Genomic DNA, 12,812 nt, shown 5'->3' on the forward strand with positions numbered 1-12,812 from the left:
TACAATGATAACCAGTGCAGAAAAATCTTTATTTATCAGCAGATTGATATTATTACATGTAAATGTGATGTACGTGAACTATATACTAAATACTCTAGGTGTTGGAAAATAAACGGCTCTATTACTACTATATAATTGTCTTGTATCGAGGACCTCCATGACCGTGTATTTCAGGCCGCTGTTCAAAACCTCCCTTGGGGTGTAGAATATTCATGCGAGAAAGACATACAGACGGCTTACGGAATATCGGTGGTTCTATCCAGGTGACAACCTGTGTTGCCATATGATCTTAATTGTGTCAGTGTGACACTGTTTCTCAAATTGTCGTAGGGGAAGGTGTCAGAATAGGTTAGAATAAGGATTGCGCGAGGCAGTAAAAAATTAGAGGTATATCCCCTGTTCGTTGGTGTATATTCGTACAAAATTCCCCACTTAGTGGTTCTAGGTTCATTTTTCTATATTATTGTCATAGAATAAGACATCATCATATTCAATATTGGTCTTGTCATTGACCACTTTATCTCTGTAATAGTTAGGTAAGATTTTATAAATAGCTGTAAGGCTATTTGATATCTTACATTTTTAATATTGTATTTTGAAAATTAAAATTAAAATGTAAGCATACGCACTCATTCGGTTTTTACGTCTGTCGAGGACAATGAAAAAGACGCTCATGTGGTGTACTGTATGACGTATTTTTCTATTTATAGCTCTTTTATACATATCGGAAACAACCATTTACTTTCATCTATTTATATCCTTCAATTTAATTCTTATTTGTATTTAGTGAAGGGATTTTCACATGTGATGTTTTAGACATTTAAAACGTTAGAAACGATAAAGGCTAAAAATAAGCCCACAGACCGTAGGCTATACTGTGACAGAATAATAATGGCAGAAGTAACATACGAACATGGTAAGCTTAATGACAAAGTCGTGTACAGTGTGAAGAGGCTTCTCGGCATCGTTTTGTCGGTGACGATATACATAGTGAAGTAGCTTCTAAGCTTTGTTCTACTGACGGAAAAGAGGCTTCTTGGACACGTTTTACTGTTAACGATGCACAAACTGAAGGAGCTTCTTAACTTTGTTTTATCCATACAGAGACTTGGAATCACCTTTAGTGTTCTCTATCTTTTCACTGAGTGTGTTTGATTTCAAAATTGTATTCGTTTCGTACTGCTTTATATATACGACTCAAACTGTTCTGTTTTCGGCTTCATTTTAACGGTGACAATGTACTAAATGAAGGCTTCCAGGCTTCTTTTAATTTGTGACGACGTACAGAAACTGCACAAGAAAAGTTCGGAGGCAATGCAATTGAACGATGTGGTCAGATCACCGGTCCATCATGTTGTTCACTTAATGATGAAACGGACTATTCAGTTTCATATTCACTGAAACTTTTCATTGTGAAAACGAAGGCACTGTTACATTAATTATTTTAATTCTGTTAGATCTACAAAGAATTTCCTCTTGCCCTAATAGTTGATAAAATGTATTGGCCTACTAGTTCAGGTAATAAAGTGTATTATTTTCTCGTCCTAGTTACATAATGATAGTTATATAAAATATATATTTCCTAATAGTTACAGCCATTAAATAATGTATTATACTGTATTATTAACTTATATGCATATACACAATGTACATGTATTTCAAATAATAAAACAAAAAGCAATACTTTTTAATTTACACTTTAGAGTCGGGCTCATCAAAATGATTTGGCGATAATTTTATTTAGAAATTCTTTCATATTTTTGCAGATAGAAAATGAAAGAGACTATCCATTAAAGAGAAACTGGACAAAAACCGTTTTTTTTTAGATTAGCCTTGTCGAGTGAGCATCTATGCTATTCGAATTGAGAGACCAATGCAACAAAAATAATGTATTATCTATTGTTGTAATATGCTGCAGTTACAAAAAATACGAGTAAGTATGAATCATGTTTCATTTGAGGAATGTTCAGAAAATAATGCAGCAATGAGGATTTATGTAGAAAATATGTTTACCAGTGAACTATGTATTATCTGTGGTAGACTTTACACAGCAAGAACGTATTATGTAGCTTCAAAAGTACTATTCTCAGGGAATTCCATTTAATACACTGCACAAAATTTCTACTCAGTAACGTTTTAATGCACAGGTTCATTGTTCATTATGTTTCTGTCATAAACGTGCTCTTGTAATGAATACTGCACAATTACATGTTGTCGATCGTATGGCGTGTAAGAGTTATCATTCATTGTATTAAAACTGTAGATTCAGAGTTAATATACAATATTACACTAAAGGTGATTCCAAGTCACTGTATGGATAATAAAAAGTTGAGAAGCTCCTTCACTTTGTGCCATCACAAAACGTTTTTAAGGGGTTTGGACTTTAGGACTTCAGGAGTCCAGGACTATCTAACGTCTGGAGTAGGGATAAGATCAGACAATACTTAGAAATACAGACATGCTTCTTATTAGCAATGGCTATCTAAATTTCTAAACTCTTTATAACACCTCAATAATCTATTAAGTTTCACATAAGAAAATGTAACATTCGTCTTGTCTCATATATAAAGCTGCGTTAACTTATTAATATTATACTTCTGCAATACTGCGCAACAGTAATATTCTAGCAGCGATAACTTTACAATGAGAGAAAGTAAATCTGAAAAAAATAATTGTTTCAACAAAAGTGATGAGAAAAGTAGATCTATTCATCATATTTTTATAATAATATACTGAATTGGATCAGACACTGAGACCAGTCAAAATATTCGGTTTCGATTATCTTACATGAAACGAATACTTAAATTTCCGCCCTATTAAATCAGGATGAGCAAAGTTGTAACTCTTTGGCAGAAGATGCACGTCTGTATTCTATAATGTCAAAGCTGATGAAACATCAACAATTTTTATTGTATTCTTCATTATCAAACAAGAATTGTAGACTTCAAACCACCGGCACCAGAACAGAAAGAAAATGCCTCTGTACATGTTATACCCTATCCCTAGGTATTCTACAAGAACCACGGTCATGAACGGGAAAATATACTTACCCATTTCAATCGTACATTTCTCAACTAAAACGCGCAGTTCGGTGAATGGGTACCCAGCATATTGAACAAGTGGTAATTTATCTTACATCGTTTACCAGTCACTTTGTCTCAATATTTCATATTGCAGAGATACTCCACATATTTTATGCTTTCGTACACGTTACAGAAAAAACTTGCGTGAACTTCCCTAATGAACATCCGGTCTAGAGGTCACAGCAGTGTGCACATGTTAGGCAAAATGTAAACAAACAAAAACAGAATGCAAAATATTCACAGTTTTACAATAAAACTCGAAATAATGAATGAAATTATTCTTATATATATATACGATTTTGAATTTGAAGTCATACATTTGTTGATCGCGGCCTTGCGATCATTTTGAATAGGACAAGTATATACGCGCTGGGGAAAATATTTCATGATGGACCTGCGAATTCTTTACTTATGGGTGAAACAGGTCTCATAAGCGTAAATACGACTAGCTTATACTGATTATAAAACATACCGTACGATTTTGTTGTGAATTAACTGTTGTTGTACTTTTAGTAGTTCAACCGCCACCCTTGTTTAAGAGCAACATTTAAAAAACACGTTTTTTTTTCATCCTCAAGTAATAAGTAAGTAGACTCGCCCAGTTTAATCAATCTAGACGCACAATCTAATTTTATACATAGAGCGCGTACTTCACCCGATTTACATTCGGAACATTTTCACGCGTTTCGGGCTTTATCGTATGTTTAACATGGGATTTTTTAACCGTCCAAAGATGTTGGAAATGTTTGTCTCATTGTTTACTTTTTTAATAAAACTGTTACTGCTTTCATTGTCTACCACTTTTTTTTCCACCCTTGCCTGAAAAAAACAGTAATGAGTTTGTACACTGTTCAGACAATTGTGCTCTGTTGAAATTTAACTAAACACAAGTTTACCTGCATAAACAGAAAGCATGATGTCACCATGCGCGGATCCAGAAGGGGGGTGGGGTGGGGACCGGGGGTCCGGACCCCCTCTGGAAAATCTTTAAATAAAGGAAAGAAGACAAGAAGGAAAGAAAATGTTTTTCGAAAAAGGCAACATTAGGACTGCATGTGAAGTATATGCGGCTGCTGCTACATACGACCCCGACATAATTCATATTATTTATCTAAAAGAAACTAAGAATTTTACCTTCAAGAAAGCTTGATTTTATCATTTTCCCAAATTTAACAGGTTAGTCCATAAAACTGTCCCAGAATGCAAAAAAATGAAGTGCTAAATTTCAAAATATCCAGTGGGGTGGGGGGGGGCGGGTGCAGGGGATCGGACCCCCTCTGAGAAACTTGGCTGTGTCCGTGCCTGGTCACTATACCTGTCCAGTACTGGACATTATGGTAAACGCTTCTTTCCTGCACAAATGACAATTTCGCAACTTCTGTCCGGTTTCTACAAATTTCTGGCCGCGATAAACCATTTGACTTGTATACATCTGTACTGCTTACTTAATTCATATTGCACATTTATGCTGCATATAAACATATTAGCGTACACGTGTAGTTAGACAACGACTGAATACATTTTCACATCAGCCGATCAGAATGGTTTTGTAATCTAGACCGGAACTTCACTAGGGAAGTTCAACGAATTTTTTTGTGAAACGTTGAAAAACTATAAACTACGCGTTGTTTCTCTCAAGTAAGAAATATTGAAAAAATGTGACAGGTACACAATGAAGGATAAATTACCTCTTGTTCAATATCAATAGTACACATTTACCGAATTGCACGTTTTAGGTATGAAATGCGCGATTGAACTGGGTAAATATTTTTTCCAGTTCATGACCATGGTTCTCATAGAATACCTGGGGGTAGGGTATAACATGTACAGAGGCATTTTCTTTCTGTTCTGGTGCCAGTGCTTCAAACTCTGTGAACCTTCCACGATTTTATACTAAACGTAACATTCGAAACAATATGGATTAATATAAACTGATTTAATTTGTAAAGTATTGCTACTTTGACATACTGTGATATCCGAAAGATTGTAAAATCATGTATTGGTTTCGTGAAGCAATTTTAGTACAAAATAGAAAATAAATGGTCCTATCTTTCAGAGACTTCTGTAGATGGAATCATCATACCGCAGAAATGACCGATGACGCAACAAGGACCCATAACCTTACACTGTGTATGTAAAGCCTCCATTAGGCAATGATTTGACGGTAAAAAATACTTTTTTCATGCAAATTGAGTTACCAACATGGGTTTAAAAATCAATCGGAATTATAGACTATTGATAATATGGATATATATCTTTTGTAATATATTTACAGATTGTTTCACCCGACCAAGTGTATTTGTTTTATATGCCATTAGCATTCATTTTATTATCGATTCCTTTGTGATGTATTACACTGTAGGAATAATTTTTCTTCACCCCCCCACCCCACACCCCCTCCATACCCCCCCCCCCCCACCCCCGCCCCAAACCAAGTGTATTTGTTTTATATGCCATTAGCATTCATTTTATTATCGATTCCTTTGTGATGTATTACACTGTAGGAATAATTTTTCTTTCCCACCCCCGCCCCGTTTGAAAAAAAACGGACGTATTATGTGATGGCACGTGCCTCGGTCTGTCATTCTGTCTGTTTGTCTGTCATATTTCGTGTCCGGAGCATAACCCACAAACCATTCAAGATATTGACTTTTACCTTGGCATATAGGTGGGGATGAGACAATGAGCTGCGTTCATGAACCAGGCCGGTAGATCAAAGGTCAAGGTCATAAATGGAGCTAAAGAGTCAAATTTGTCACTTTAATTTCTTGTGCGAGCGTGACCATTCAAGTGTGGTCGCTGAAAGGAACAAAGCTGAATGATTTCAAAACATTAGAAATATCAGAAGAAGTTGTTTAAAGATTTTACTATTTCTAGCTGTGGTGGACCCTACAAATGGCCAAGTTGAAGCATTTCAATAAAGTTGGGAGAAAATTACGCAATGGTGCTACAAGTCTTGTAAAAATCCATCAAGTGGTTAACGAGACGTTGCTTCAAGGCTTTTTTTCTATTTTAGCTCTGATTATACAACCGTTCCAAATGTATGGAACACTGAAACTCGGGTAATGTTAAGAAGGCAGACAGTACTGTAAACAAGGGAGCAATGAAGGCTCTGTATCGCTCACCTGACCTATTGACCTAAAGATCATCAAGATTAACATTCTGACCAAGTTTCATTAAGATATGGTCATCAATGTGGCCTCTAAAGTGTTAAGTAGCTTTTCCTTTGATTTGACCCGGTTTCCTAGTTTTTGACCCCACATGACTCAGATTTAAACTTGACCTAAAGATCATCAAGATTAACATTCTGACCAAGTTTCATGAAGATACAATCATAAATGTGGCCTCTAGAGTGTTAACAAGCTTTTCCTTTGATTTGACCTAGTGACCTAGTTTTTGATCCTACATAACCCAGATTCAAACTGGACTTCGAGATCATCAAGATTAACATCCTGACCATGTTTCATGAAGAAACAATCATAAATGTGACCTCTACACTGTTAACAAGCTTTCCCTTTGATTTGACCTGGTGACCTAGTTTTTGACCCCTGATGACCCAATATCAAACTCGTCCAAGATTTTATTGAGGGTAACATTCTGACCAAGTTTCATTAAGATTGGGCCAAAATTGTGACCTCTAAAGTGTTAATAAGCTTTTCCTTTGATTTGACCTGGTGACTTAGTTTTTAACCCCAGATAATCAAATCTCGAATTTTTCCAAGATTTTATTGAAGGTAACATTCTGACCAAGTTTCATTAAGATTGGACCAAAATTGTGACCTCTAGAGTGTTGACAAGTTTTTTCCTTTGATTTGACCTGGTGACCAAGTTTTTGACCCCAGATGACCCAATATTAAACTCATCCAAGATTTTATTGAGGGTAATATTCTGATCAAGTTTCATTAAGTTTGGGCCAAAATTGTGACCTCTAGAGTGTTAACAAGCTTTTCCTTTGATTTGACCTGGTGACCTAGTTTTTGAACCCAAATGACCAAATATCGAATTCATCCAAGATTTTATTGAGAGTAACATTCTGACCAAGTTTCATTAAGATTGGGCCAAAATTGTGACCTCTAAAGTGTTAATAAGCTTTTCCTTTGATTTGACCTGGTGACCTAGTTTTTAACCCCAGATATCAAATCTCGAATTTTTCCAAGATTTTATTGAGGGTAACATTCTGACCAAGTTTCATTAAGATTGGGCCAAAATTGTGACCTCTAAAGTGTTAATAAGCTTTTCCTTTGATTTGACTTTGTGACCTAGTTTTTAATTTATTGAGGGTAACATTCTGACCAAGTTTCATTAAGATTGGGCCAAAATTGTGACCTCTAGAGTGTTGACAAGTTTTTTCCTTTGATTTGACCTGGTGACCAAGTTTTTGAACCCAGATGACCCAATATTAAATTCATCCAAGATTTTATTGAGGGTAATATTCTGATCAAGTTTCATTAAGTTTGGGCCAAAATTGTGACCTCTAGAGTGTTAACAAGCTTTTCCTTTGATTTGACCTGGTGACCTAGTGTTTGACCCCAAATGATCAAATATCGAATTCATCCAAGATTTTATTGAGAGTAACATTCTGACCAAGTTTCATTAAGATTGGGCCAAAATTGTGACCTCTAAAGTGTTAATAAGCTTTTCCTTTTATTTGACCTGGTGACCTAGTTTTTAACCCCAGATAATCAAATCTCGAACTTTTCCAAGATTTTATTGAGGGTAACATTCTGACCAAGTTTCATTAAGATTGGGCCAAAATTGTGACCTCTAGAGTGTTAACAAGTTTTTTTCCTTTGATTTGACCTGGTGACCAAGTTTTTGAACCCAGATGACCCAATATCAAACTCATCCAAGATTTTATTGAGGGTAATATTCTGATCAAGTTTCATTAAGTTTGGGCCAAAATTGTGACCTCTAGAGTGTTAACAAGCTTTTCCTTTGATTTGACCTGGTGACCTAGTTTTTGACCCCAAATGACCAAATATCGAATTCGTCCAAGATTTTATTGAGAGTAACATTCTGACCAAGTTTCATTAAGATTGGGCCAAAATTGTGACCTCTAGAGTGCTAACAGTCAAATTGTTGACGACAACGGACGACTGACGGACGATGGACGACTGACGGACGACGGACACAGGGCGATCACAAAAACTCACCTTTGAGCACTTTGTGCTCAGGTGAGCTAAAAACTAAAGGTATAACATTTACTACTTCTCAAAGTGATTATGATATTACATGAACACAAAATACAGCTTTATATTGCCATAATAATCACACTCTGTCCTTGCCCACTACCATCACAAATGTTAAATAAAATCGAGATCCATGTCATACAATATACAAGAGGGCCAAGATGGCCCTAGGTCGCTCACCTGAGTAAAAAACCATAACAGTGTAAACATGTTTTACCTAGCAATTCATGGAAACTATTCTGACCAATTTTCATAAAGACTGGACCAGAAAACGTGGCCTCTTCAGTGTAAACAAGCAATTTCTTTGATTTGACCTAGTGATCTAGTTTTTTACCCCACATGATCTAGATTCAAACTTGTCCAAAACTTCATGAAAACATTTTGACAAAGTTTCGGGAAGATTGGAGCAAAATAGTGGCCTCTAGTGTATACAAGCTTTTCCTTTGATTTGACCTAGATTTTGATCCCACGTTACCCAGATCTAAAATCGCCCAAGACTTCATAACATTCTGACCAAGTTTTATGAAGATAGAAAAAAGTGCCCCCTAGGTTGTAAACCAGCTTATTCTTTTGATTTGACCTGGTGACCTGGTTTTTGACCCCACATGACGCAGATAAAAATTCATGCGATATTTCATGCAGAAAAACGGTTGTTCCTAATCCCCGTACCGTACCCGTACCGTACATACATCTTCGGGAACACTCGGTTTTGTACGGAGAATGGCGGAAATGTACGGAAACTGGAGTCTATTTTTAGAAATATATTTCGCGGTTGTTATTATTTATGTACATATACAAAGAAGTATAAAATGCAATTTTTTTTCATAGCTCTTTGACATATCCTTATTTTAAAAAAAATCATGAAATAAAGTTATATTAAATAATCAAACGGCAGATTTCTTAATTTGGGGATTCTAACGTGTTCTGCGTGTGTGTTGTTTTTTTTAATTTCATAGTCGTAGGTATTGGTATTTATTAGAACTTTTAACATGCATATGAAATTTTATGGTATAAAACGTACGATAGTAAGTTATATCTACTTGCGTAACATGAAAAAATAGTGTTTTTTTTTAATCAAGTGATGAATTTATTACGAGATGTTTTACTTGGACACTGCGATCCTCAAATAAATTTTATTCTAAAATTTCTCGTTTATTTTCAGAATGCTTCTTATTTATTTCAAATTATCGTTGATTAAACACAACTGTCGTAGTATATGATATCTATATCAATGCTAACCTTTGGCTCTTTTGTTACATGCATTGTCGATTTCTTAGGATGGTCGAGGAAGGACACGAGAGGGTAGGGTATAGAAACGACATGTAACGTAAATGTATTCAACATGTTGATAATAAACATTTGAAATTCCTTGAGATAAACTGTTGCTTCAGATTTTTCAATTCTTTTTCTTACTTTCCTTCTTATTATTATAACTATTTTATAAAACCTCGGTGCCATAAACAGATTATTAAGATATTTGGAATTCATTAAGGGATTTAATAAAGATAAATAATTTCATTATGTTTTGCATTTCATCTTCAATAAAATCTGTAAAAAGATCCTTTGGAAGCAAAGAATGCAACCAAGAATAATAGCAGACTCGGTTTGATTGAGTCTGTTCATGGGAGGTAACGTTAATGAAATGTGCAACACCTTTCAAACCGTAATGATATAACATCAGCATAATGTTTAACTAGTATATCAAATTCAGTTTGAAAATGATCTATTAAGTTTATATGCTGAAAGGAATGAAAGAGCCTTTCTCTAGTAATTTTTACTAATATCTCAAGGGCGTAACCAGAGGGTGGGGACGCTGAGCGGAGATTATACGGAAATCGTGCCATTTCTGTGCAGTTGCCGTGCAGACTCGGCAAGCTTTCCATGGAAATCGTCTGGACGGCAGTCTAGGTGAATAAAAAATTCTGGCGTCAGTCTCCAACAATCTCCCGAAACATAGTTGGCTCGATTCTGAGGTAAGCTTAGAAGTCCCCGTGTGATTCCCGCATCAACGCTTGCATCAGGATGTCGTGGTGCCCCAGGGTGATCCGTCTCGGCAGCAAGGGCTTCACACACAGCGTCCTCTTCCTGTGCCTTTGTCGGGCCTGCTGCTCATCAAGAACGACCAGGCTTGTAATAATCTGCTCTCTTCTCCTGACCTGCCTCAACTGCAACTGTAGGTATGCCGCTCTGAGTCTTAATGGTACTATCATTTCGCCTAAGAGACAAATAATGAAAAGATGTTGGAGACGGCCAATATATATAACCATCTGAAAAATGTCTGCGGCAATGATGCGGCCGCTGTAAGGTTGCAGCGCAATGATTGTTTAATATCCGTGCGTTTTCACGGGTACCGCACGGGCAGCAAGTGCGAGGCCCGTGCGAAGGTCCTACGAGCCTACAATCTCCGTACCATTTCTTTTGGGCAACGATTTTTCTAATTTGAATAATCTTTCACTAAACAATTCGTTGAGGCCGCGGAGCCCGTGAATCTTAAGTAAATCGCAATGCCGCCTCCTGCACGGAAAGGAGGATAAGGGCAGTGTACGGGTTCCGCAGATGTGAATTAGGCATTACTGGCCAATGGCCTTTGCTGTGTACATAAACATGTAAATATTCTTTGTATCATAGAAATTTTAGAAAACTCAGAGCATTAATTTTATGCGAAAATGATTTTGTATAGCTATATACCTTATCACATTAGTGGAATGAAAAAGAATCTATAAAAAAAATGACAGTTTCAGTTTACATTAATTTTCTGATAAATGGTACAATGTAATCTTTGTTTTATAAACAAAAATGACATTTTCTATGCTCAACGCATCTGTCTTTTTTTTAAAATAACAGTGTGTCTTTCTTTATATTACTTTTGTATTATTATCATTACCTTGACTTAATGAACTGAACTTAGAAGACGTTATATAGGCCTACTATTCACAGAAAAAAGTGATAAAATGAGTCTAATATCTACCCATTAGTAAGCTTTCAAATACACGCCAAATCTCACGAAATGACCTCTTGATTAAAACATTTTCTGGGGGAAGCCCCCCATACCCCCACCTGCGGAAGGGGAAACCTACTCTCACACCTACCCCCATTCGTCGTTTCAAGTAAGCAAAAAATGAAAATTGTCAAAATCTTGAAATTTTATACACAATGACTTTTTCGCTAGACTTTGAAGGCAGCACATTTAAAATTTGGAAGTAGAAACAGCATGCTTCTTAAATTTAATATCATTTGTACGATATTAGAAACACGTGGAAACGCGGTGACAGCCGTTCAAATAAAGTTGTAATTGTATAGCTGGATGAAAAATGGCCATACTCGTTTTCCCGCAGAATTTCATCCGTTTTACCGTGATGTAGATTGAAATGAAACATAATTAATCAGTTATATTTCTTTACATTGTAGAAAATTAAATTACGAATAGTGATGCTCATTTTTATACGTGTTACAAGATGTATATATACGACTTTGTAGTTTGAAATCTATTTTTAATACCCAACATGGGACGTTACTTCGATTTCTTTTCATCCTTTTTACTTAACGTCGGTCCTGAAATATGGTCAAATATCAACAAAATTTTAAAGGTATTTATAAGTGTATTAAAGATGCGGGAAGACTAAGCAATGATGTTTATCGTGTTATGGATTTCCAGCCTTAAAACGAATCTGCTTGTTTGTAAATTCAAAAAAAAACAAAAAAAAAACAAAAATGGAATATGACTTTTTTATGTGACTCGAGGTCGTAAAATGAATGTGTTGTGCTAGAAGATTTATTAAGTGTTCTAAAGAAATACTTTGTATTTACGATGCAGCTTAGCAAGAAAAAATCCAAATTCGTCATTCTCCCTGAAAAGGGTTGATACACGTTTAAAAGTTCTGTAAACGCTTTATAGATCTAGCATGTTCTTGTTCATGTTTAAAAACATAACTTATGAAAGAGGCAAAATAATTACTTTTCAGCTGATCGATTATCTAATGTATTTTTCAATACGTAAAATGCTATTTTTTTTTTACATCTATATAATCAAATCAATGCATATAAATCTCACTTCTATATGAAAGTTCACTGTTGTAATATTAAAGCTTAATGTGTTTATGTATTTTTATTAATTATATTTCACCATATTAACGGCATTATTTCATAGTATGATGAAAGAATAACCGCGAAATATATTTCTAAAAATAGACTGCAGTTTCCGTACTTTTCCGCAATTCTCCGTACAAAACCGAGTGTTCCCGAATATGGATGTATGGTACGGGGATTAGGAACAACCCAGAAAAACATTCTAACAAAGTTTCATGCACATCAAATGAAAATGAGTGTTAACAAGCTTTTCCTTTGATTCAAGCGGGTGATCTAGTTTTTGACCCCATATGACCCAATTTCGAACTTGGCCTAGGAAACATTAAGATAAACATTCTGACCAAGATAGGGTAATAGATGTGGCCTCGAGTGTTTACAAGTTTTTCCTTTGATTTGACTGGGTGACCTAGATTTTGACCTCATATGACCCAGTTTCAAACCTGGCCTAGAAAAC

Source organism: Mercenaria mercenaria, chromosome 12, assembly GCF_021730395.1.
Source record: "Mercenaria mercenaria strain notata chromosome 12, MADL_Memer_1, whole genome shotgun sequence".
Lineage (NCBI taxonomy): Eukaryota > Metazoa > Mollusca > Bivalvia > Venerida > Veneridae > Mercenaria > Mercenaria mercenaria.